Consider the following 25295-nt stretch of genomic DNA (forward strand, 5'->3'; position numbering starts at 1 on the left):
AACGGTGGTTTCCGTGCCTACTTTTTTTGGGGGGGAAAGGGATTCCCATCCTTATCCTTCTCCTTTCAGGCTGTGGTTTTGTTTGATATATTGGCTTATTCGCTGTTTTTGTGACTTGCCTGGAGTATTTCACTGAAGTCTACTTCCCCTGCAGTATGAGGTCTCTGATTTCACTTCCTCTCCTCTTCCTCCTCCTCCTCCTCCTCCTCCTCCTCCTCCTCCTCCTCCTCCTCCTCCTCCTCCTCCTCCTCCTCCTCCTCCTCCTCCTCCTCCTCTTCCTCCTCCTTCTTCTGGTATTGAAGTTTGAACTCAGGACCTCACACTTGTACAGCTTTGCTAGCTGGACCAGGCTCTACCTCTCCCTGAGCCATGCCTCCAGCCCATATACTTTTTCTCCAAGCCTTTAAGTAAGTTCACATCCATGTGCCAGCTCGACCTTTGCAAGGTTGTTGTAAGACTCTCTGATCTGGTGTTGTTTTGTGGGAGGCCGAGAGGCCAGCTGGGGGTGGTTTAGGTCCTTTTGTGCCCCCAATGTACTCCCAGGAGCCCAGGGGCAATTACAAAAGGCACAAGAGACACAGAAGAGGTGAACAGATCGAAACAGACCAGGGAAGAGGGAGAGTCCACAATGCCACACAAAGAAAGTGACACCCCAGGAGGCACTGGAGCCCCAGCCACATGGCGTAAAACTTGGGGTGAGATATTCAGGGTTCAGAAGGTCCAGGTCAGCATGACCGTGCACACTGCCACCAGGGATGAGGAGAGGCAGAACTATCGCCTTCTTTGGATTACACAGAGCCAGGAAGTAAGCCTAAAGCAAATGACAAGGGCAAAGGTGACCAGCACAGAGGTGAACCCAACTGCGGATCGAGCAAACCAGACAGAGCAGGCAGATTACCAGTCAGCTCAAGTCTATTAGGCAGTGGGAAGGTAGGGCCTATCGTGGGTACCCCGTGCTCAATCCCTAATCCCTGGGCCTCTGTTTTCGTCCTTTCAACTGTCGCACCCGGGAAGGCTGTGCGGGCCAGGCTTCCGGGAACAGCAACGTGGCTCAGTCATTGCTCTTGCTGACTTCCAGGGGACACCAAGCTCTCACGGCAGAGATGACGTCACCACAACGGAGGCAGCCTCTCTTGGAGGCCGCCTCAAGTTGCAGCACGTCAGACGAATGCGAAAAAGCCATCTTGAGAACGCTGCAGGGGTTCACGGGGCCGGTCCAGCCACTGGCCCTGACATGCCACAGCAAGACGAGAGACGGCGACGTGCAGGGAAGGGAGGCTGGGGACGCGCACGGGCATGCCGTGGGAACAGGGAAGGCAGCTTCCAGCCAGCTCCCTGGCACTGATGTTTGCTTTAGGGGTAAAGAGGAGGCGGGATTAGGGGGTGAGAGGAGACGGATGCATAATTACCCAGTCCCAGGAGTGTCCCGGTAGGCACCGGTGGGTGGTGGGCATGAGAGGCTGGCAGCAGGGTCAGGTGTCTGTCCGCTCACTGTCTCACGGCAGGTCTTGTCTCCGGTCCCAGGAGACATGGAGGCTGCTCTGCATTATTTTGTGGCCCCACACAGAGAGTCAAGAAAAGAAGATTTTTTTTTTTCAGCAAAAGCAGCTTTTAATGGCCTGCTGCAAAGAAAGCTAAGAGTGCTGTTTGATCTCCAGCATTCCTGGTATGGCCTGAGTCAGGGAATTCGGGGAGCCTGGTCCCAGCTTGCCACAGCCACCCAAAAATGGCCCCAATGCAGCGAACATCTGCAGGCGAACGGGGAGGCTGGCAGTATAGTGACCAGGCCGTGGGTTCCAGGCTAAGGACTCAGAGGCACAGGCTGGGGAAGAGTGGACACAGACCCGGCCGGTCTCTCATCTGAGGCACTGGGAGGAAATGCCAGGCACCCGCGTAGGCCATCTGGTTTTGTGGTGACCCAGCCGTCCGCACAGTCTGCGGGCTGTGGGTCTCAGTGGTTGTAGGCTCTCGTCTGTATCCACTGGCCAGGCAGGCTGGGAAGAGTCAGGTGTTTAGCTATGTTTTCCTTTGGGATTGTTTTCCTAAAATAGCTGCTTAGAAGCGCGATTACTAGGTGAAAGGGCACAGGATCCCCCTGGGATGCCCAGGGCCTGGTGCTCAGGTCCACTCACCGTGTTCTTCCTGGCCTAGCCCCAGGGACTCCGCCCCTTTTCCCAGCCAACATCTCTATGGCGTGTGCTCCTCCAGAACCGCCCCCCACCTCAGCCCCCCCCCCCCGCCCTTCTCACTACCCCAGATGACAAACTCATGGATCTATTTCATTCTTGGCCCTTGTCACTACAAGGACACAAGAGGGAAATAAACGAGACCTTTAAAGAAGTATAAAAGGAAACAACAATTTGACAACCCTACTAAGTCAGGATAGGCCAAAACCTTCCTCGTAGTCCTGAATCCTTCTTGAGATGAGTACTAGATACTCATTTCAGACATCAGACACTCTGAATCTGGGGGTCCCTGTGGAAGAGCCATGGATCTGACTGGGAACATGAAACCTTACCAGTTATCTTAACAGGGAGGATGTAATGAAAGAATCTGTAAACCAGGTGTTGAAGGGAGCAAGACCATGAAGTAATGAAGAAACAATGACTTGAGGAAGAAGCTTCTGACTTGGGACAGGGAAACAAAGAAGCCTGGGGCTGGGGGAACTAGAAGCTTTGGTAGTACACAGAGCTGGGACCACACCTCAGGTGAGAACTGTCTAGTTTAATTAGGGGGTCACCTCATCCACTCCTGCCGAAAATAAAAGATACATTGAAGTCCCAGCTCCAAGTGACCTTATTTGTAAATAGTGGGTTATGATGAGACCCTGAACATAAACTTCAGAGATATTCAGCATACAGATGTGGGGGGAAAAAGCATTGTCTTGAGCACACAAGATAGAAGAAAACGCTAGAAACCAGAGCCAGCTGCATATAGTTTAGACAAACATGAAGAAGGGCTGAAATGTCAGCAGATCTGGCTACAAGACGGGGAAATATAAAAAGAAATGGATGAGACAAAACAAATAGAAAATAAAAGATCTAGTAGAAAATTTAACTTATATCAGAAAAGAGCAGGCACAAAACTGTAGAAAACACAAGCCAAATAGAAAGAATAAGCTTGCCAAGCTCTGAAACAATACAAAAGAAAAAGATGACACAGTTACACACACACACACACACACACACACACACACACACACACACACACACACACACACACACACACACACAAGCAGATACAAAACCAGACGGGAAAGAGTCAGTCTATGAGCAATTGTTTCTGATGGAGAATCAGGAACCAAAGAAACAAGAGAGCACCAACAAGGCAAAACAATCCAGGCCTACTGCTTCTTCTCCTGAAGCTCACTATGGCACGAGAGAAGAGCCTACAGCTCAGACTCCAGAGTGAAACAGACCCATCCAACTCGAATGTCTGTTCTGCTATGGATTCCTTGTGCTCCTGCACCTCCTGCAAAGGAGATGATCACACTACCCTCCCCTCGGGTTGTCCTAAGGCAATGCACACAGGGTACATGACTATCAGCATCTCAGAAGGGCTCCCTGAATACCAAGCAAAACTAATGACAAGGAACCAAGCCATAAATATGAGTGACAAATTTGTAAATGTCAAGATTGCAGGGTGGGGGGAAGTAAGGATGTGAAGGACACAGAAGGGTAAACCTTAAAAAGAAGAAACCCATCCATCTTCAACTTCTCCCATGACATGTGTTGGCTTCTGGTCTGGGGGCCATAGACAAGCATTTCAAGATGATGGACTCAGTTGCATAGAAAACAAAGAAACCTCAGTTCTTCAATGGGAGTGTATCTTCCCAGTGCCTTTCTTAAGACGAATACTGTTTTAGACAAAACATTGGAGGCACACAACTTACAAGCCGGGTGATGGGTTCAGACTTTCAGTGCATGGCCAGTTGGCCCTGTAGCTTTAAGATGGTGGCACAGCAATGCATCATGGTGGAGAGCCGAGCTGCTCATGGCAGCCAGGAAGCAAGACGAAGAAGGGGAAAGCGCCAGTGACTCAATGTCCCCAGTCCAGTGACCCAACTTACTCCCACTCTGTCCCACCTCCTAAGGTCCTACCCCTCCCAATAGTGCATGCCTGTCAACCAAGATGTTCATACACGAACCAAGAGTCAAACCATCGAAAGGATTCTTGTTTTTTTTCAAATGAAGAATTTAACAAAGCCTAGTTTTTGCTGTAAAAACATGAACAGTGAACAACAAAAGTGGTGATATCTATCAGGTGTGGAGCTCATGCCTGTAACACCAGAACTGGCGAGGGGGAGGTCAGGAGGATTGTGAGTTTGATGCCACAGTGACACACTATAGCAAACCTATTCTCCCACAAAAACCAGCAAATGTGCAACCAAAGCCGAAATGATGGCGGGAACACAGTTATGAAACAGAATGCAAATGTCTGAGCAATTAATTAAAACCTGGGATTCCAGCTAGTAGCAACCAAAAGAGGAGTGGAGTGTGGTAATTGTTCATCTAATTGAGAAGGAGCCCCAACAGATACCATTGACATGGATAACAGGAGAGCCACAAGTCAAGTACCTCCTCTCACGTAAAAAGGAAGGGCTAGCACACTTAAGCAACTCCTTTTGTGTAAGGGTAGGTAGGCTGATTGCTTGAGAAAAAAGTCCCACAGGAAAACTGACTTGGGGCTCAGGGTATAGTTAGTACAGCGACAGAGAGAGAATGAGGAAGAACTTTTGTCATCATGCCCCGCCTAGATGCAAGGAAAGCAAGAAATGTCACTCAGCTGGGTACCCAACAAGTGGAGGACACAGATGTTGATGAGTGCCGGTGATCTGCCCTCAAAATCCCTGTGCTTCCCTCTTGCCAGGCTGCGGGGCACACGCCCGCAGGATCAGTGTGGGATGAGTCAGGCTTCAGCCAGAAAACAGGAACCAGCCTGGTGTTTCAATGGGGAATTTGCTGCCTAGAACTATGAAAGATGGTTGAGGTGAAGACAATTCAGGAAAAGCAGGTCCTTCCTTTTGCTTCAAAGCAGGGCAGAACTACAAACATCCAAGTTGTCCTGACCCTCTCTGTACAAAGGTTAGCCCCTTGCCATCTTCGGATCATTACCAACCAAGGGATGCTACCAAAAGGCCTGTCAACAAGCTTTACCAATTCAGCCTTTATCTCCCATTTACCTCCCTTCCCCCATGTTGCCTTCCCTAGTGACTCCAAGCCTGCCTGCCTGCCTTCCTCCCTCCCTCCCTTCCTCCCTCCCTCCCTCCCTTCTTTCCTTCCTTCCTTCCTTCCTTCCTTCCTTCCTTCCTTCCTTCCTTCCTTCTTTCTTTCTTTTTCTTTCGTCACATTCTCTAACAATTTACTGTTTGCTGTTGACCATGCTATACAAGCTAGAATTCCCAGCCACCCCTCAGAGAACTACTCGGGTCCTGAGTGCAGTATGGATGTTAGTAAACTTCTGTTCATTTTTCTCTTGCTAATCTGGCTTTGGTTTCAGAAGGCCACGGCTAGGAGCAGCCTCTGGGGTTATTGTTTCCCTCCTGTATGCAGAGTCCTTGGGAGGCCTAAGGAAGCCAAGTCTAAACTGAGGCTGGCTTTGGGGAAATGCTAGGCAGAGGATTCAAGGATCTGCCAAAGTCCATCTCGGCCGTGGGAACATCGGATCAGGCCCTGGGCAGGGGTAACGGCACAAACACCAGGAAGCCACCATGGGCCTGCAGGTCTGTCCGCCACCTTTTCTTCTCCATTGGCTTCTCCTCTCCTTCCGCCTTCTTGGCTTCACACTAGCACCTCACACTGGCAGAATCCAAACCATGGAACCCTGGTGGCCAGGAATGCTGGGAAATAAGTAATCAGAAGGATACAAATAAGGGTGGTCTGAAAACAGGCTTTCTACATCTCTCGAAAAATGATAGAACACATGGGCTGGGAAGGTGGCTCAGTGGTAGAGCGCTTGCTTTGCATGCTTGAGGCCCTAGGTTCGATTCCTCAGCACCACAGAAGCAAAAAGAAAAAAGCCGGAAGTGGTGCTGTAGCTCAAGTGGTAGAGCACTAGCCTTGAGCTGAAGAGCTGAGGGACAGCACCCATGCCCAGAGTTCAGGCCCACGACTGGACCCCTCCCCTCCCCAAAAAATGATAGAACACAGAGCCCAGTCAATTCTCAGACAAAATACAAAATATATTTAAAGAATTAAACACTCTGATTGGTGTGGTAGTACCTGCCTGCAATCCTAGCATTCTAAAGGTAAATGAAAGGAGGATTGCAGTTTGAGGCCAGCCAAGGCAACAAAAAAAAAAAAAGAAAAGAAAAATGCAAGATTCTACCTCAGGAAAAAAAGACCAGTTGTGGAGATACATGTCTGTGGTCTCATGTACTTGGGAGTCAGAGACAGGACTATAGACTGAAGCTGAGCAAAAGCTCGAGATCCTATCTGAAAAAAACAAATCAAAGAGGACTAGGGTATGACTCAAGTGGTAGAGTACCAGCCTAGCAGGTACAAGGCCCTGAGTTCAAGCCTCCGTATTGCCAAAAACAGTAACTCTAGAAAAAGCAAACTAATCTTGCAGAAAGCTGGTAAATGGTTGCTGTAGGCCAGGGACTGGTGCTCGGAGGGATGGTGACACAGGGAGGCACAGAGCCTCTGGTTGTGATGGACGCTCATTAATTTGAAGGTAGTAATGTTTTCATAAATGTGTAGGTCAGAGTTCATAACAAGTATAAGATCCCCAGATCTTAGTCCTCTGAGTAGTTAGGATTACAGGCCCAAGCACCACTGCCTGACAAGTACACACTCTAAATATACAGTTTATATTATGTCAATGAGACCTCAATAAAACTGAGAATATATAACGAAACAAGCCTACTCTTCCTAGGAATAACCAGTCAGAAAACAACTTGGGAAAAGAACTCATTTACCATACCAAACACAAAATAAGTTGCATATACTTCACCGTGTCAGAGAGCATTATATGTAAAAACAAGCTTGAAATATGAGAAGAGCTTAACCATGGTCTGGTGAAAGGCCTCCCGAGGGGGTGGTGAATCTGTGTTGCTCCACGGGGATTTTACACTTTGTGACAAAAAGCTGTCAGGCCCTTACTTCTGTGTGTTCCCACTGTTCATGGCTCTTTGCTGATTTAATCTCCAGGAATCTATCTCAAAAATGCACCAGTGGCTCATGCCTGTTATCCTTGCTACTCAGGAGGCTGAGATCTGAGGTTCACAGCTCAAAGCCAGCCGGGCAGGAAAGTTTGTGAGACTCATCTCCAATGAACCACTGGAAAACCAGAAGTGGCACTGTGGGTCAAGTGGTAGAGCACTCTCCTTAAGCTGAAGAGCTGAGAGACAGCGCCCAGGCCCAGAAAAAATGGAGAATGCCTCTTCTCGAGAGATTGCACCTGTTGACCCATCAATGTCTGGGAGGGAAGTTTCCCCAGGGGCAGGTCTCCTTACCTTGATTCTGGACAGCCAGGAGTGAAGTCTCCTCCCCTTGGCAGCCTGCCTGGTTGGCTTCCTTAAGGAAGATTCTACAGCTTCCTCCCCTCCTGCCCTGCCCTCCACACCCTTGGGTGCTAATGCCAAGGGCTCACCCTAGCAAACTTACTTATGCAAATCTCCTCCGAGTCAGCTTCCCAAGGAATGAGGCCTACCTCACAGGGTGCTCCAAGTAAGGCCTGCACTTAATGGGATTGCTCATCAGAACAACAGAACCTTTTTTTTATTTTGTAAGTGAAAATAGCTGAGAAAGCAGAGCGTGAAGGGCAACCAGGCTGAACTAGAAACACACAATATTAAATTTCAGTATGCATCCATCCTAATGCAAGCAGTACGGGAGTGGTCCAACACTAGAAAAGCCATCAACAAAACAGAAAATGAACACGTACCATTCGTAACAAACCTCCAAGACAGCCTTTCCTTTCAGCAGTGGGCCCTCTACCTCCTTCACTTTGTGAATCCTGTCTCCTCCTTAAGGACTCTGATTCCCGGGGGCTCTTCATCCTGTCATATGGACACCAGTGGTGGTCTCACATTCTCCTAACCCCCTGGCAGGCTTATCAGGACTTCATTTTTGATTCATCACCCTCATTTATTATGTTCTGTTTAGTGTCAGGCCATCTTTCTCTCTTCCGTCTCCCTTTCTCTCTAATACTCTACCAACAAAAGCATCACCATTGCACACACACCAGGTACTGTAACCCCTGGCCGAATCTTCCCCTCCACTTTCTGCTGCCGTCTGAGATAACCTCCGAATCCACATAGACAGCCCGCCCACATCCCAGCGGCTTAGTGCTCTTCCCTCTGTGTCAATATCCGAAGTCTGCTCTGTAATGCACCCACACACACACCCCAGGGCTCGTGCCCTCATGAAGAACAGCCCTGAATTTCAAACCATCGGTTCCCATACCTCCCTTCACAGCCTGTCTCCACTCTGCTTTTCACAACCTCTCCAAAACCTACTCTTTTATTTGAGACCCCTCCCCACCCCCAGGAAAAAAAAGTGTTTTCCCTCTGCAGCCAACATCTCTCAGTCCCACTGAAGTCTCTTCATTTCCTTGTGAGCTAGAACCCACGTGGCTTATAAAGGCCAGCTCTCTCACAGTGATTGCATCCGTAATCCCAACTAGCCAGGAGGCAGAATAGGAGAATCGTGATCCAAGGCTGCCCCACAAAAAGGCACAAAATCCTATCTGAAAAATAACGAAAGCCAAAAGGGCTTTGAACATGTCTCAAATGGTAGAGCACTGGCCTAAGCAAGGGGGAGGCATCGAACCCAGGGCCTCATGCATGCGAGGCAAACACTCTACCACGAAGCCACCTTCCCAGCCCCCCTCCAGAACTTCTCTTGGACTCATTGGTTCAACCTCAACTCCTTCCAACACGCCCTCCACAACGCTGCCCAGGACCTGAAAGACAGATCCATCGCATCATTTCCCTGTCCTCATTCTGAAGCCCAAATCCACAGATCTGGCCTGCAGGGCCCACCACAGCCAGGCCCATGTATCCCTCCTTGGCGGTTCTCCTCTTCACTCCCCATGCTCCAACCGGAATGACACCATCATGATGCTCCTGCCTTCCAACATCCTCACGCACTGCACACTACATCTCCAAGCCCTCTCACATCTTCCCACGGCACTCCGCATGGAGTCTATTCAAACATCCAAGTCTCCTACCCACCGGCTCAAGGAGACGAGGACAAGTCTCCAACCTTATCCCTACCACACAGCACGTGGCATCCAGCAGAGAGTGGACGGTCACGGCTGAGAGGAAGAACGCAAGGGAGAATGCCCTGGACTGGATTCCCACAACCCAAGTCCCAGTCCCAGCTATGCCCTTACTCGCTAAGGTGACTGAGGGCAATGTTCATAAACTTCCTTATCTATGTTTGCTTTCACCTACAGATGGGGATGGTGGTAACCTCTCTGCCAAGTGGCTTCAGAGGGTAAATTAAAGGCACCGTGAAGTGCAGAAGACAGTTCCTGATGTAAGGTGAGCACCAGAAGAGGCTGTTTCCTTCCCATCTCTCTTCCCTTCCTATCTTCTGTCCTATCTCCTCCTCATCCCGTCCCCTTCCTCCCATCTCTTCCCCTCCTCCTCCTCGAGACTTTGGAAACAGCAACAGGAAGTAATAAAACTGACTTCCTTGGACCCAACCATCACCAATTTCAAAGGCTCCACTCCCAGCCGTGACTCAGCCAGGGCTCACCTCAATGTTGATCCGCCTTCATAAATAGCTCCCCGATGAGCTCATCTGACAAGGAGAGGTTTCTAGAACCAAACGGAACATACTTACCTAGGTGTACCCTAGAAACGTCTTCATGAGGAACCATGAAGGTTCTAAGTTCTTCACTGAACAAGCCTTGGAGGAAGGAAGCTATGGAATTTCTGTAGCCAAACCCAACTCCATCATCAATAATATGCTCAGCACTGCATGACCATTGGCATCTAGACGCTACCTAACAACACTGACTCTGTACCAAGGCAACACATGGGGAAATTCACATTAGTACAGTGGTTCAGAAAAAATGTGCTAGAGGCAGAAATAACCAAGTTACAAATTTCATGTAGAGCTAAGTTCTTAATAGGGTTTACTCGGCCCCATGCTGTCCAAACACTAGGTTTGATCCCATCACCCTGTAGATCTTATCCTTCTGGGGAGGCCAAGACAACACTGAGGTCGTAATGTGGAATCAGCAGGAGACAGCTACTATGAGAGAAGAACTAGAATTGTAAGGCACAAGAAAAATGGAAAGAAACATGAATAGAGGAGATACGTCGTTCTACCAGCTCTCCTACCTTGGGAAAAAAAAAAGCTGTAATGACAACAAAGAGTACAATCCAATTCCCATTTAGCATGCTAGAAAACTGAAGCTCAGAGAGATTAACATATCCAATTGGCACAGAGAGGATTCATGTTTATTCATATAGGTAATAGGAGATAGATGATGGTGATGAAGATAGATAGATAGATACATACATACATACATACATACATACATACATACATACATACATACATAGGTACATAAATATATACATAGATATATACATAGATACATAAATATATAGATACATAGATAGGATAGATAGATAGATGGACAGATAGGAATGACAGACAAAGGGAAAAGGAAAGGAAAGGAAAAAAGAAAAGAAAGAAGGGAAAAAGGGAAGGATGGAGGGAAGGAGGAAGAAAGGAAGAAGGGAGGGAGGAGAGAAAGAGAGAGGAAGAGAGGGAGGGAAGAAGAAGGAAAAGGGTATATGTAGATGCATGTTCTTTTACTCTGGCCTCAGAGAGAACATGGGACAGCATAGTATCCTGAGAAGACCTGTTTCTCAAATATTGTCTTCTAAGCATCATTGTCCACTAGAAGCCACCAGGTTCCTCAGAGATAAGTCTGGCTCAAGAGCTGAGGCAGGGGAGTGAAAGATCAGTCTGGATCTTCCTTTAGTATTAGAAAGCAGAACTCTGGGATGTATCAACAGCACACTGTCCTTAACTAGTTCCCAGTTTCTTAATAAGATAATTTAAGCATCAAATTAAATCATAGTACCAACCAAATTACAACCCACTAAACTAAAAGTGTTGAAAAAGCACTTTAGACAAATTCAGGATGGGATGGCACTCAGAACCCAGCAGAAGTTCAAAAGGCTCCACTCAAAAACTTGAATGAGGAGAATTTATGGAAGAGAAAGGAACAGATAGAAACGGTTTGATTGATTACAACTCACTTCTTCCCATAGGTGATTATGATGTGATGAAGCCTTTACCTTATATAGACATTGTCCAATCAGCTTGCAGCCTGTCCTTGCCTGCTGTGATTGGCTAAGCCTCAGTTGCCTATTATAAGAATACGTGAGGTACGGGCAGGGAATGTGGCTCAGTGGTAAAGTACTTGCCTAGCATGCATGAGGTCCTAGGTTTGATTTCTTGGTACCACATAAGATTAATAAAAGAAAAAGAATAATTTTAAAAAAAGTTTAAAAAAAAAGAATACGTGAGGTGGTAGTCTGTTTGCATACAAGGTAAGGATGCCATTTTCTATTGGAACTCAAAAGTGCAGAGCTACAATTAGGCCAAATTTAATTCCAATTAAGGGGAAACCATGAGTCCATGTTGAAGTTGAGAAACCAATGAATAATTTTGAATTTTGATAAAGGAATAGGATATTTTCATAGCTACGAAGTAACTTCCCAAAAAAGAAAACTTAAGGAAAATGTTTGCTTTTAGAAGAAAAGGTCTGGCAGATCTCCTTCACCAAATGACTCAAGCGGATGTCATTTGGAAAGAAGCGAATGGAAATTGTGCAGTTTGTTGCCTGCAAAGGAGGAGAATGGGAATCTCACCGTGAAATGAATAAAAATGGGAGACATTTCATGAAATGATTGGCCCACGACATTCAAAGGTGTTGGTGACACAAAAGACTAGAGAGTTTTCAGGACTAAAGAGCCATCACAAGTAAAGGCACAACATGATTTAGCATCTGATCTTTTTCTCTAAGCAACATGACCGGGACCACTGCTGAGAGCCAGAAGACGTCTAAGGATTGGGTGGTGGTGATGTGGTACATTTGTTTCCCCATTGGTTTGAAGTTGCATGGGTTACTCTGTGACATGTCCTTGCTTATGGGCAATATTCACTAGGATGCATCATCAGCAAGGGCTGCTATAAAGCACTTCCCACAGACTGGATACATTGAACCTGATCTGGAGGCTATCCTCTGATTCAAGGTGTCTTCAATGTGGTGTTCTTCTGCAGCCTCTCTCTTTGGCTTGCAGATGGCCACCTTTTCCCTGTTCCTTCACACCATCTTCCTGCCGTGTGCCCAAGTCCTGATGAGGATGTGTGACATGGTAGAACAGGGCCAGCCTAACGGCCTCATTTTCACTGAGTCACTTCTTTGAAGACCCAGTCTAGGAACTCAGTTACATCTTCAGGTGTTTACAGTGAAAACACTAAAATACACGTTCAGTGGGCTCATAGTTCAACCCATAGCAAGTTTCAAAGGGACCCCAGGGGCCTATGTCAGCAATTTGTACTCAAATGGCTCAGGAAAACAAGTTACTTGGATAGTATTTCCAACTTTTCTGTAAGCTGGCATTTTTGGTTTAAAAACTGTACTTGTGGGCTGGGAAGGTGGCTCAGTGGTAGAGTGCTTGCCTTGCATGCATGAGACCCTGGGTTCAGTTCCTCAGCACCACATAAGCAGAAAAAGCTAGAAGTGGTGCTGTGGCTCAAGTGGTAGAGTGCTAGCCTTGAGCTGAAGAGCTGAGGGACAGTGCCCAGGCCGAGTTCAAGCCCCACAACTTGAAAAAAAAATGTACTTGCGCAAATGGATAAACTATGTGATTCATACATATATATCTGCATATATTTGTATGTGTGTATGTATGTATGTATATATACACAATGGAATTTCATTCATCCATCTGGATAATAAAATCATGTCATTTGCAGGGAAATGGATGGATCTGGTAAAAAAAAAAAATCCTATTGAGCAAAATAAGTCAGGTTCAGAAAGACAAAGGGCACATATTCTTTCTCTTACAGGGATCTTAGACCTAAAACATGGACACACATGTAAACACATCCAGAATCACATGCATATATGAACAATCAACTGACTGAAGTATGGTGTTCACAGGAGTGAGATTCTATGAAATAACCGTGGAATTAACAGACACAGTTACAATTAACAGATAGTTTAACAGAACCAAAACCAGGAAGCTGAAACATGTCTTGATGGGGGGCAGAGGCTAGTGGGGGGCGTGGATGAATGGAAAGAGGAAAGGTAGGCGCATGCAGTCAGAGCACTCAATGTACAAGGGTGAAAAGAGATAGGAAACGACGAGACTCGTGGGGCTGAGGTAGGGGGAGGGGGGTTGATTGATGGGGTGACGCTGACCAAGATGCATTGCACACATAAATAGACATGCTAAATTGAACCCTCCCCCCTTTCTACAACCATTTGGCCATAATAATACATTTTTAAATGGACTTGAAGGCTTTTCTTACATTGGCTCTAGGGAGGGGGAAATGAAACTAAGAGAGTAATCAATATTTTATAAAGAGAAAAATGGAAAAGTGTTAGTTACATCTTTGACATGAGAAATTCCAGGGTTGTTTTTTGTTTTATGTTTTGTTGTGTTTTGTTTACACAATTCCAATGCAATAGGATGCATGCCCTGGAGATACTGGTTCTGTGAGCCATGCCTAACAGATCTGCTTGAATGCCCCATCACCCAACCACAACGCACCCAACCTTCTTCAGGGCTCTTCTGGATTTCCCTTCCACAGCTAAAACCCCTTTGGGCATTTTTTCAGAATCAATGTGTTTCTTTCAGAAATAATATCTTCAATCATTTATGGCTTTGGCAACAGGCAACCAGCTGTGTGAGCTGCTCACAGAACCACAAAGAAGACTCACGAGCAATAGGCAGGGAAGGGAGGTGCAGAGGAGGGCTCCAAGTCACGTTACTTACTGGCTTTTGCCAAATTATAACACCAGGCCACATGGCATGTAGATAATGGCGTCGGACTAGAAAAAGCAGGTAGAGTTAAGAGGGAGAGGGAAGGGATGGGAGGCAGAGCGTCTCATGAATAATGGGACCAGAAATAAGTGAATTCTGCTGGGCAGCACTAAGACTACATGTAGAGTCACCAGCTCCCCCTCAGGCCTTCACCTGCTGGTCCTGATCTGCTAGACAAAGGCACAGGTGAGACCCTCGGTGTTCACTTGACCCGTATGACTGCATGGGCCCCTGCAGTGTCCTTTGGTGAAAGTGTGTTCCCTACAGGTACCTTGGGCAGGCTTGCTCTTCCACTGTAAAAGGGTTGAGTGTATCACAGAGTTGTTCTGTGCATTGTTACTGCGCTGGGAGCCAGCAAGGGGCCTCACACAGGCAGGGCAGACACCAAAATGCTGCACTCCCAGCTCCAGCCACTGCAGGGTTGTTGTTTTTTTTTGGGGGGGGGGGTCGGTTGTGGAGCTTGAACTCTGGGCTTGGACGCTGTCCCTCAGCTCTTCAGCTCAAGGCAAGTGCTCTACGACTTGAGCCACAGTGCCACTTACAATTTTCTCATGGTTTATTGGATATAAGAGTCTCTTGGACTTTCCTGCCTAGACTGGCTTTGAACCTTGATCCTCAGATCTCAGCCTCTGGAGTAGCCAGGATTATAGGCATGAGCCACCGGTGCCCAGCTGCAGGGTTTTCCCCGCCCCAGCTTTTTCTTTCAAGATGTAAAAGTATACAGGAAAAGCAATGAGCAAAGTCTTCTGGTCTCAGTCTGTGAGAATAATTTCTGCAGGACAGCAGAACAGTAGGAAGTCACACCTAGTAAGAAACAAGACTAGGTCAAGTTTATACTTGTTCTATCCTCTATGTCTCATAAACTAAGCCTGACCAGGCCTCCATTCCCCAACTTACACACACACACACATACACACACACACACACACACACACACACACACACTCACCCCTGACCATTGGAGGGTGTGTATATGTATTCTATTACTGGCGCTTGAACTTAGGGCCTCACACTTCTTCACTCAAAATTGGTGTTCTACCCCTTGAGCCACACTTCCACTTCTGGTTTTTTGATGTTTAATTGGAGAAGAGTATCACAATTTTTTTTGCCCAGGTTGTCTTCCAACCAGGGTCCTCAGATCTCAGTCTCCTGAGTAGCTAGGATTACAGGCGTGAGCCACCGGCACCTGACCTCGAGAGTCTTGTTAGCCAACATGAGTCCACACATACTCTCTACATTTTCCAGGTCTTAATTTATTTTTTTTCTACTAGCTGATGCAGCTCACTCCATCTCCAACTCAATTAAGATTTTTATCTGTCCTTTCAGCTTGATGTTACTTGTTTATAAAGTTTCTCTATCTCCTTTACCTTCAAGCACCTTATCCTGCCATGTGTATTTGTCAAGTCTAGTAACTGACTGTAGGTAACTCTAGAGCAATGTCCTGCCCCTCTTCCCTTATGCATCCCTACACACTACCCAGCACACAAGTGTGCAATAAAGGTTTGCTGAATTTAAGAGACTCCATATTAATGAGACTTGATCTTCTCCACCCCCAGGCTTTATTTATACTTTTTTTTCCCACCACCCTGTAGAAAGACCTTGAGCCAAAAATGCATGGGAACAAGGCTCCATACAAGTAAAAAAAAGTTTCAAAAACATTAATTAAAAAGCATTTGCCCATTAAAAGGAAACAAGAGCTCCAAGAGCAGTAAGGCTGTCCACACAGGCCTAGTTAGTTAAAATGCCTATGCTTTTGTGCCATGGATTTAAAAGTCATGAATTTGAAAATAGGTTTCCCTTAGCTGTGTGAGCTCTGGTTTACATTTCCTTTCCCATTTGCTTAACAAGAATGACATCAAGAACAATGGCAGGAAAGGACTCTGGAGGTGCCCAGGATGCCATGGGTGACTGGGGGAGGGGTACCCCAACCTGGGGCCAGAGCATAGGCCTGCCAGGAAAGAAAGCATCTGAAATCCTAGCTCCTCAGGAGGGCTGAAACCTGAAGATTGCAGTTGGAAGCCAAGCCAGCAGGAAAGTCCATGAGACTCTTATCAGCAAAATTAACCAGCACAATGCCAAGGTAGAAGTATGGTTCTAGTGGTAGAGTTCCAGCTGTGAGTAGAAAAACCCACTTGAGAGCACAAGTCCCTAAGTTTGATCCCTGCTAGCGGCACACATGCTCACATGAACACATACACATACAACACACACGCACACACACACAAAGCCAAATCTTTGATGAAGAAAACTTTAGCTTTATTGATATATACCTGTCAATAGGTAATGCGGTATGTATACACAATGGAATTTTACTCATCCATTACAAAGAATGATATTGTACCATTCATGAAGAAATGGACTTACGTACATAAAGTAAGTCAGGCCTAGAGAGCCAGAGGACGAATGTCTTCCCTTCTATGTGGAAGCTAGATTTAGCTTACAGACTCATAGTAAATATGTTGGGTGGTATGCAAGTACGTGCAAATGTATTAACTGAAATATGGTAGATTTATGGGAGATCTCAAATCGTGTTATTCCCTAGATAGCCAAAATGAAAATTCAACAAAATAAAACACCAGGAAGCAGGTACTTAAAAGGGGTAGGGTGGTGTCCAGGCCATAGGGGTAGGTGAATGAAGAGGAGAACAAGGGGAAAATGCAGACACGAATCCAATGTATATCCTACAAAACTAAGAAGAGGGAGGGAAGGGGTGGGTAGGGCAGGGTAGTGAGAATGCTCAAGGGAGTGACATCAGCCAAGTATCTTGTATTCGCAAACTGCTTTGTTCAATGGCCACTCCTTTGAACAACTACTGAAAGCTCATAATTTAAATATATAATGAACTAGACTAATGGCTAATATACGAATGATTTCTTACTGTCAACAATGCTAACATACTAACATGACAAGAAGAAAGACAGCCAGACACGATCCACCTCCTGATGGAAGAAAATGTCACCACCTGTGAAGTTACCCTCTAAAAACAATCATCAAATGCCAGTCTGAATAAGTCTCCAGATTCAAGTATTCATTGGCGTGAGCTACAGAGACAAGAGAACAAGCTCACAGGAGAGGAGGTGATGGGGAAAGCCCAGAGCGTGAGAGAAGGTGCTGGCTGGCATGCTGTCTGCCCACCTCTGTATACAGTTAAGATACCCCGTAATGAAGCTGTCCTTCATCCATCCATCCCTTCCGTTGCTGAGCAAACTCCCAATCAGCCCTGTATCCACTACGACAGGACCCGGGGGCTGTGCACGCTTATTAAGAGTTAGAAATGCTTTGAGGTTTGAAGATGAAAGATGTCATATAATTTTAAGGTATCATTACTATATTTGAATTAAATAAACTACACATTAAGTGTGGAAATCGGGTATGATCACTACCTGTGAAGATCTGGGTCATCGGGGAAGGAACATCCTGAGAAATAACCACACAGAGCCCATGATAGAATGTTGATTCAATGATAATCTTTCCTCACAAAAGATACCTGCTTGGGCAGAGCAAATCTAAGGCCAAAGGATGAGAAAAATGTATCTTAGTGTGTCCTTCCACCGCTCACCTCCTATTCCAAGTGCTTCCTCTGCCTCTCCTGTCTTTACCCTCCAGGCTCCTGGTAAGCCCACGCTAGTCCTGAGCACCAAGAGCCACCCGCCATTCAGGGCCTCATTTATCCAACTGCTCAACAGATATCAAGTGTCTCTTTTGAGTTAGGAAAAGAGACACAAGCAAATCTCATGCTGTGGGATCTCGGGGAAATTATGGCAGCATACCAGCTATAAAAGTAGCTCCCAGCGGGGCGCCAGTGGCTCATGCCTGTAATCCTACCTACTCAGGAGGCTGAGATCTGAGGATCATGGATCAAAGCCAGCCCAGGCAGGAAAATCCGTGAAACTTTTATCTCCAATAAACCACCAGAAAACCGGAAGTGGCACTGTAGCTCAAGTGGTAGAGTGCTAGCCTTCTGCTGAAGAGCTGAGGGACAGCCCTCAGGCCCAGAGAACAAGCCCCACGGCTGACCTAAATAAATAAAGTAGGTGCCCACAATGCAACCACATGCACAAGGAGTTGTGAGCTCTCTGGAGGCATCTGGAAAAGTCTCCTGAGGGTAGTGACATTTAACCTGTGCATCTTGAAGAAGGAGTGAGTGAGGTCAGCGGAGGAAAGCTGTTCCAGGCAAGCAAACAGTAGACCTCATCATGAGAGGGTGTGCAACAACCTACTTTGGGCAGAGAAGATAGCTGGGAAGTCTGCATTGTGTGAGACCTTTGAACTTCATCTTGACGACCCTTAGGTTCTTCCTAAGGAGAGAAATGCCCAACTTACATCTGTGTTCGGGCAGTCTGTTGACTTCTTTGTGGACCACGTGAGACTAGAAAGTCTTTACCCTGGCCTCACTGTGTCTTGTAACTACATTGTGCACAGATTTAGACCTTTGCAAGGGTCAGACTTAAAGTCAGGAATTTCCATTTTCTTCAGACACAACCACAAACAGTGCTGTGAAAAGGTACCCGGGGAAGAAAATAAAAGAGGAATCTTTCCCTTATGATGAGACCAGCCTAGCAACAGGATTTGTCTAACCTTTGTCCCCATTCAGAGCTCTGGGAGATTCTGGCTCATGGCTCAGAAGACTGAGCTCAAGCTGACAGCCAGGGCTGAGTCACTAAAGGCTCTACAGGACGTGAGGATCTATTTGGAGTCAGTCTCCTGGAGCTGGCTGTTAACAGAGTCTGTTCCTTGCCATGCAGCCTTCTCTGGAGGATTGCTTGAGCCTCCTCCCAATATGGCAGCTGCTTTCCCAGAGAGAATGGTCAACAGAAGTCACACCACACTAAGTCTGTACTGTCCTGCTCGTCACTGGGGGGCCTGTCCGTTGAGGATGCAGGAAGATGGCTCAAGAAGATGGAGTGCTGGGAAGAAGAGTCATGGTACCTTCTCAGAGGCCGGCCTCCACTGGGGCTTCTTAGAGGGTGCCCACCACAAGTGTAAGCCCTTCCACCTTTCCAAGTTTTATACGTAGATGTTCTTTCTTTCTCCTTTAGTCCATGAGGCAGCTGAAAACCAGCAGCAGCTGGTTTTCATTGCTCTGAAGCAATGACCACCCCAGCATCTGCCAGGATGCTGGAGGAGAGCAGGGAGAAGAGAGGGAAGGTATGGAAGGATGGTTTTTCAGTCACAGTGGCCTAGAGGACTCAGAAGCAGGGACTCCTCTCTGTGTTTTCCCCGTGTGTATTCTTCCTTCCCCATGGACCTCTAGAGGAATGAGAAGCAATAGGCGCTCGCTGCTTTATGGATCACTGCCAATCACGCGGCTGTGCTTTTGTTATTCCTTAAGCCACAGTCATGATAGCAGACTGCTTGGCACAACTTAAGGCTGCATCAGGAGACTCTGAGAAAGCCCCTTGGGCTGAGAGGAGACGTCCCACCAGCCTCCAACAACTGGTAGAGTCTTCATTCTGGTTACAAGAGCCGCTGCCAGCTATCACCTACCACAGCTTGCTTTAGGAGACTTTGCTTTAGTCTTGACCACTGCAGATGACCCTTAAATGAACTCCTCAGCCTGCAACGGCTCCAGATAAGCCACCCACAGTTATTATTAGACCTCCTCAGAGCAGTCCTTTGACTGGTCAGGGAAGAGCACACCCTCCAGCCTGCCAATAGCTGGTGCCCATGTGTGACTGGCTAGGGAAGCAGTACCCCCTTCACCTTCAGAGGGGCAGTGGGCTAACCCTCTCCTGCCCTCCGCACTACAATCTAGGTCCCAATAAAGCCTCATCCAAGTGCTGTGTTGACTGTTTGTGGTCTTGATCATGGGTAGCAATGAAGAACAGACGTGTACCAGGGCTATCAGCCCCAGGCCCACCCAGAAGCAGTCGCGGCGGCAGCTAGGTGGTGGTGGCTGAACAGTTGCAAGGAGCAGCTGGGAGCAGAGATTGCAGAGACCTGAGGCTATGAAGGATTGCAGCAGCATGGAGACAGAACTGAGGTGATGGAGATGCTGAGGCTGCAGAAGCCGAAGGCTGCACAAAGCAGACACTGCAGAAGGGTCTAAACCCCGGCCACTGGTAGAGGGCCAGAAAGTCACCGAGAGTTATGAGACTTGGTTACTAAGGAGCTGTAACATCAAGAGCTCAGAGCTGTAAACAGGCTGCTGGCTACTGGGCCACAAGCAATCTACACTCAGATTTGCTGACACCAATGAAATTGCCCTTAGCCCATTCATAATTTCCACCCTCGGTTCAGGGGTGACACAATTAGCCTGGGCAGGCTAGTTTCTGTTACTAATGTCTACACAGGAAAGCCATGAGACTCTTATCCCCAATCAACCACCTAAAAACCGGAAGTGGAGCTGTGGCTCAAAATGGTAGAATAGTACTCTCTCTCTCTCTCTCTCTCTCTCTCTCTCTCTCTCTCTCTCTCTCTCTCTCTCTCTCTCTCTCTCTCTCTCTCTCTTCTCTCTCTCCTCTCTCTCTCTCTCTTGTGTGACTTACAATAAAGGTGCACTCACAGAAGAACTGGAGAGTCAGCTCATGATTCCCAGGGGCTCTTGGGAGGGAAACATGAGGAGATGAAGGTCAAGGAGTAGAAAATTTCAGCGTTGGAGGATGAATAATTTCTGAGCATCAGATGCTGGCTATAGCTAATAAGTTTGTATTGTACACTTGAAATTGGCTGAGAGTGGATGCTGACTGTATTTGCCACAAATAAAAGAAAGTGGAAATGAGTTGTGGAGATGGAAGTGGCCATCAGCCTGATTGTGGTGAGAGTTCCAAAATATACACAGATATCAGGACATCACATTAGGGCTGGGGGTATGACTCACACACAAGGGCCTAACTCAAAAGCTAGGGGCGTGGCTTGAGCCCAGAGGTGTGACTCAGATAGTAGTGGACCTGCCTGGCAGGTACTAGGAAGGCCCTGAGTTCAAATCCCAATACCACAAAAAAGACATCTTGTTGTACATATTAAGCTATGTATAATTGTATTTGTCAATAATAACTCCTGAGAGTGGAGTATGGAGAGGAGTGCTTCATCCTCTCGAATTGGCTTCCTCAAACCTACCTCTTTCTATGCTATTCCCACTCACAAATAAACCTTTTTCCCTTATGCTTCAGAACAGAGCCATGGCCTAGTACATAATTATATCCTTCTCTTATTTACTTACGGCCCGGGGTATAGCATGTCTCCCTGACTAATTCGTACTTATTAAGCACAGAGAATCTGTCTCTTTATGGGGCTATGTACACATTAGGCTGACTCATTCATTAATTCATCACACAGTTCAGTGACTACTGTCCTCAGCCACGGGGAGCTGAGACAGCAAACATAATCAGGGTCCCTGCTCATACAGTAGGAAGGCACAATCCACTAAGGATGTAAATCAATGGATGGCTGTACTACAGAAAACAGGAAGGTAGTTCCTCCAAAAGATGCTGGCCAGACTGGCCTTGAACTCCTGAATCCCTGCCCCTTTAGCTTGCCACCGGCCTGGATCGCACATACCCAGATAGTGTTCAGTGCCCCCCCACCCCTCCTCAAGGAGTCCCAGCACAATGCTCCCCGCTTCCACAACCTTAGGTCTGCAGGCCCAGGCATCTGCTCTGTGTTCTGAGTCACTTGGATTCTTTCTCCTGCTAAAACCCCTTTCGCAAATCCACTTGTGCCACTGCAGGCAGAGCCGGGTGCCAGGCTGTGGGGCAGAAGCACAGAGTGTTCTTACCAGCAAGGGCCCTTGAGCAGCCAGAGAACCTGGTGGTGTCCTAGCCTGTGGGGGCCCAGGGCTGGGGGAGGGGTCGCAGAAGCTGTCACTGGACGGCAAGCCTGTTGTCAAAGCTTCAGCTTTTTAGGGGGAACAGGGAGAAGGGGACTGGCAGGGCATGGGGATGCACACCTGTAATTCCAGCACATGAGAGGCTGAGGCAAGAGGATCACAAGTCAGAGGCTGGTCTAGGGCCCATAGTAAGTTCTAGGCCAAGGTGCACTATGTAAGCATACATAAGCAAGCCTTCCTGTGGAGAGAGAGGAAGGAGAAAAAGAAGAGGAAGAAAAGGAGCAGGGGAAGAGAGGGGCTCTCACAGCATAGTGCAGTCCCTGGAATTCTTTTACCTTTGGCTTGGTGTTTTTTTATTGCTGTTTTGGTTTTTAGTGCTGGGGATTGAACCCAGGACCGTGCATATACTAGGCAAAAAAGTGGACCACTGAGCCACACACTTGTCCTTGCACTGAGATTCTTTCCATGTGAGCCTCCATTTGAAAACACAAAATACTACTAATAAAGTTGGATTGTTAAGTGATTCTGGTATTATTATTCATCTTTCCATCAATGTATTCAGAATTCAGTGGTTTAGGGTGTGGAAGCATGGCTCACAAGGTAGCTCACTAGCCAATGAATAGAAAGCATCAGGTACAGAATTCAAGTCCCCATCTCAGACCCAAAATCAAAAGAAAAGAATTCAACTGTTTAAAAAAAATAACCCCTCCCTGCACAGTGTCTTCTGGATGATTCTTCCAGCTGAACACAACTGGTCTCAGAGAAGGAAGAAATTGAGTGGAATGGATGGGCGTTTCCTGCTCACAGTATTAACTGAATTCTGTTCCTGGAATGGCCCAGAACCTATTTTCAACTGTTCCCACAGGGCCTCCCCCTGGCCCATCCCCCTTCCTTTGCTGTTCCTTCCTTCTCATTTCTTGGTTCTGGGAAAAGAAATCAACTACTGCGTCCTGGCCTTGTGCCAGGCCTCCCTGAAGGGAGATTTCCCTGCCTTGTGTTATCTTATCTCAGAGTTTCACTAAGAGTAAGGAAGGACACAGCCCCCTCTCCCCCAAATCTCCAGGGCTTAGCCAGACCCTGGCAATATAACGCCACCCGCACCCCCCCCCCGGCTCACCCCTCCTGCCTTGTGGAATTCTGGGCTCAGAATGACCACAGCTGCACTGAGGTAATATCCAACTAGCAAAATGTCATGAACTTGACTCTGCCACATCCAACTGCCTTACTATCTTTTGTTTAAAAGGCCAGAAGTTGCACATTTTGTGGAAACACAGCATTCATTCTCCATGTTCCTATTGTGCCCAGTATCTTGAGATAAGCAGATCGTCTGTTATTAACTGAACAAATATAGTTGAAATCAACAAGAACCCTATTCTTCACCTGATAGCCCCCCCCTTCCTCCCCCACCCCCAGCATGGAGTGGGCCTCTCCTTAGAGCTGCTTCCTGGAACAAGAAGTAACTTTCTGCTTCTTTAGCAGTCATCAGAAAAGGAGCAGGCCCGTGGGGCTCACAAGGTTTGAAGCCCAGGCTCTCCACCGTGAGGGACCATGGTCATTTGTTTGCAGTGCAGAAGGCAGACCTGATACTAGCTCTGTGTGCATGTGCGAGGATGGAGAAGGAGAAGGAGGGAGGGAGGAAGGCTGAGAAGGGAACAGAACGTGAGAGGAAAAGAGCATGCATGTGTAGGTGGAAGAGCCATCCCATCTCTTCTTTCTTTTTGGCCTAGGATGAAAAACATGGCTGTTTGCCTGGGTTGATGATGAGAAGACTGATGACAGCTCTGCCGAGGGCGGGAGAAGCCAGAAGGGAACACTAGCTCTGTGCCTTCCCAGGAAGGGAGGTGGATGACGGCCTGAAATCTGCAGCCTTGATCTCCTCGCTCCCTTTCCTCTTTGGGGTGAGAACCCCAGTTTCTAGCGGAGCATGCAACTGCCCAATGGGAAGACTTCATGTTCCCATCTTCCCTCCTCTATTAGTAAGGGTTTTAGTCTACCAAGAGGGGGTTCAGATGTTCTGCTAACTACAGAGGACATGGAGGGAAAAGAGCTCAGACTTTTACCCATGTGGCTCATACCTATAATCCTAGCTATTCAGGAGGCTGAGATCTGAGGATTGCAGTTTGAAGCCAGCCTAGACAGCAGTGTGGCTAATGTATGTCCTGTCCCTGAAGGTCCTAACTTAGGGGGTCACGAAAGTACCCAACCCTAGCCCTGCCATTCAGCTGACTTTCTGTCCTCCAGGGCCCTTAGCTCCACTGCCTGTCCAGCGCTGGCTGGACAGTGTCCCTGCCAAGTGACCTGCCCACTTCTGACACTCAGCGGGGTGTCTGGCAGGGCTTTCTCCTGCCCTCTTCCTGGCCCCCACACTTCCTCCACCAAACATGGGTGATCAGTTCCATCCTCAGGACCAGGGATGAGCTCGGGGATGGGGAGGCATAGACACCATCAGATCTGGGGTCCCCTCTCCTGATCCCATTCCCCAAAACCTCTTGGTTTCTACTTGGATTTAGTTAGTCCTCCCTCCCCAGAGGCCAAATGTTTACTTCCTTTTCCAAATGATGGGTTTCCATGGAATATGGCAAAAGGCATAAGGACAAAATGGAAGCCCTCAGGAATACACAATGAGATGGCCGTCCTTCCACCAGGGAACCAGAGCAACCGCACCCCGCTGGCATGGCACCAGTAGAGAGCACTCCAACTCACAGAGCGAGTGGCGGCTGATATTCAGGGGTATTTCCAGCACTATACACAAGGCACTGGACTCGACTCCCAGAAACACAGAGGTCCTGAGAGCCAGGTAACTTTTCCAAGGTTAAGTTCACAAGTTGCCAGCCTGGCTTATTTGTTGAGATGGGATCCTGATAACCTTTTGACAGAGCTGAATGTCTGGGATTATAGGAATGCCACTATACCTGACCCCGTTATACCTCTTATATGACGGTCAAATCAAAGCATATGTACATCTAAATATGAAATCAATTATATTTCAACTCATGTTATTGGCTTAGGTAGATTCTGCTTTGACAATTACTCCCACACAACCTCAGGTCCAGCTCTTTTTTTTTTTTTTTTTTGTCAGTCATGAGGCTTGAACTCTGGGCCTGGGCACTGTCCCTCAGCTCTTCAGCTCAAGGCTAGCACTCTACCACCTGAGCCACAGCGCCACTTCTAGCCTTTTCTGCTTATATGGTGCTGAAGAATTGAACTCAGGGCCTCATACATGCAAGGCTAGCACTCTAACCACTGAGCCACCTTCCCAGCCCCCCAGCTCTTTATTTGAACTGGTTTACATGTTCTGACTTCTGGTAGAGCAACGAGTCTTGGTTTATACCATGTGGCAGATGAGATGGCATTCAGGACCAGAAGACTTTGCTTTCTGTTTGAAGATAATCCAACCTCGCTCTTAATCTTCGGGGAGAGGGGGAGGGAGGAAGGGGTTGGCAATCTTCAATGCTAATTCAACATGGTGCCATTTGATCTCAGCTAAGCAGCCTTAGT

At 47.4% G+C, this 25295-nt stretch overlaps 1 long non-coding RNA gene across 1 annotated transcript in view; it reads right to left on the minus strand.

Moving 5' to 3' along the window:
• Nucleotides 1-1413: 1413 nt before the first annotated feature.
• Nucleotides 1414-25295, minus strand: part of LOC138823071 (uncharacterized) — a 50292-nt gene continuing 26410 nt past the window's right edge. The window contains exons 6-7 of the long non-coding RNA XR_011370731.1: nt 5736-5839; nt 1414-1994 (exon numbers count right to left, since the gene is read on the minus strand). This is a non-coding gene — a long non-coding RNA (uncharacterized lncRNA). The remainder of the gene's footprint in view (nt 1995-5735; nt 5840-25295) is intronic.

The sequence above is a fragment of the Dipodomys merriami genome, unplaced genomic scaffold, assembly GCF_024711535.1.
Source record: "Dipodomys merriami isolate MVZ:Mamm:240054 unplaced genomic scaffold, mDipMer1.0.p SCAF_12, whole genome shotgun sequence".
Taxonomy (NCBI): domain Eukaryota; kingdom Metazoa; phylum Chordata; class Mammalia; order Rodentia; family Heteromyidae; genus Dipodomys; species Dipodomys merriami.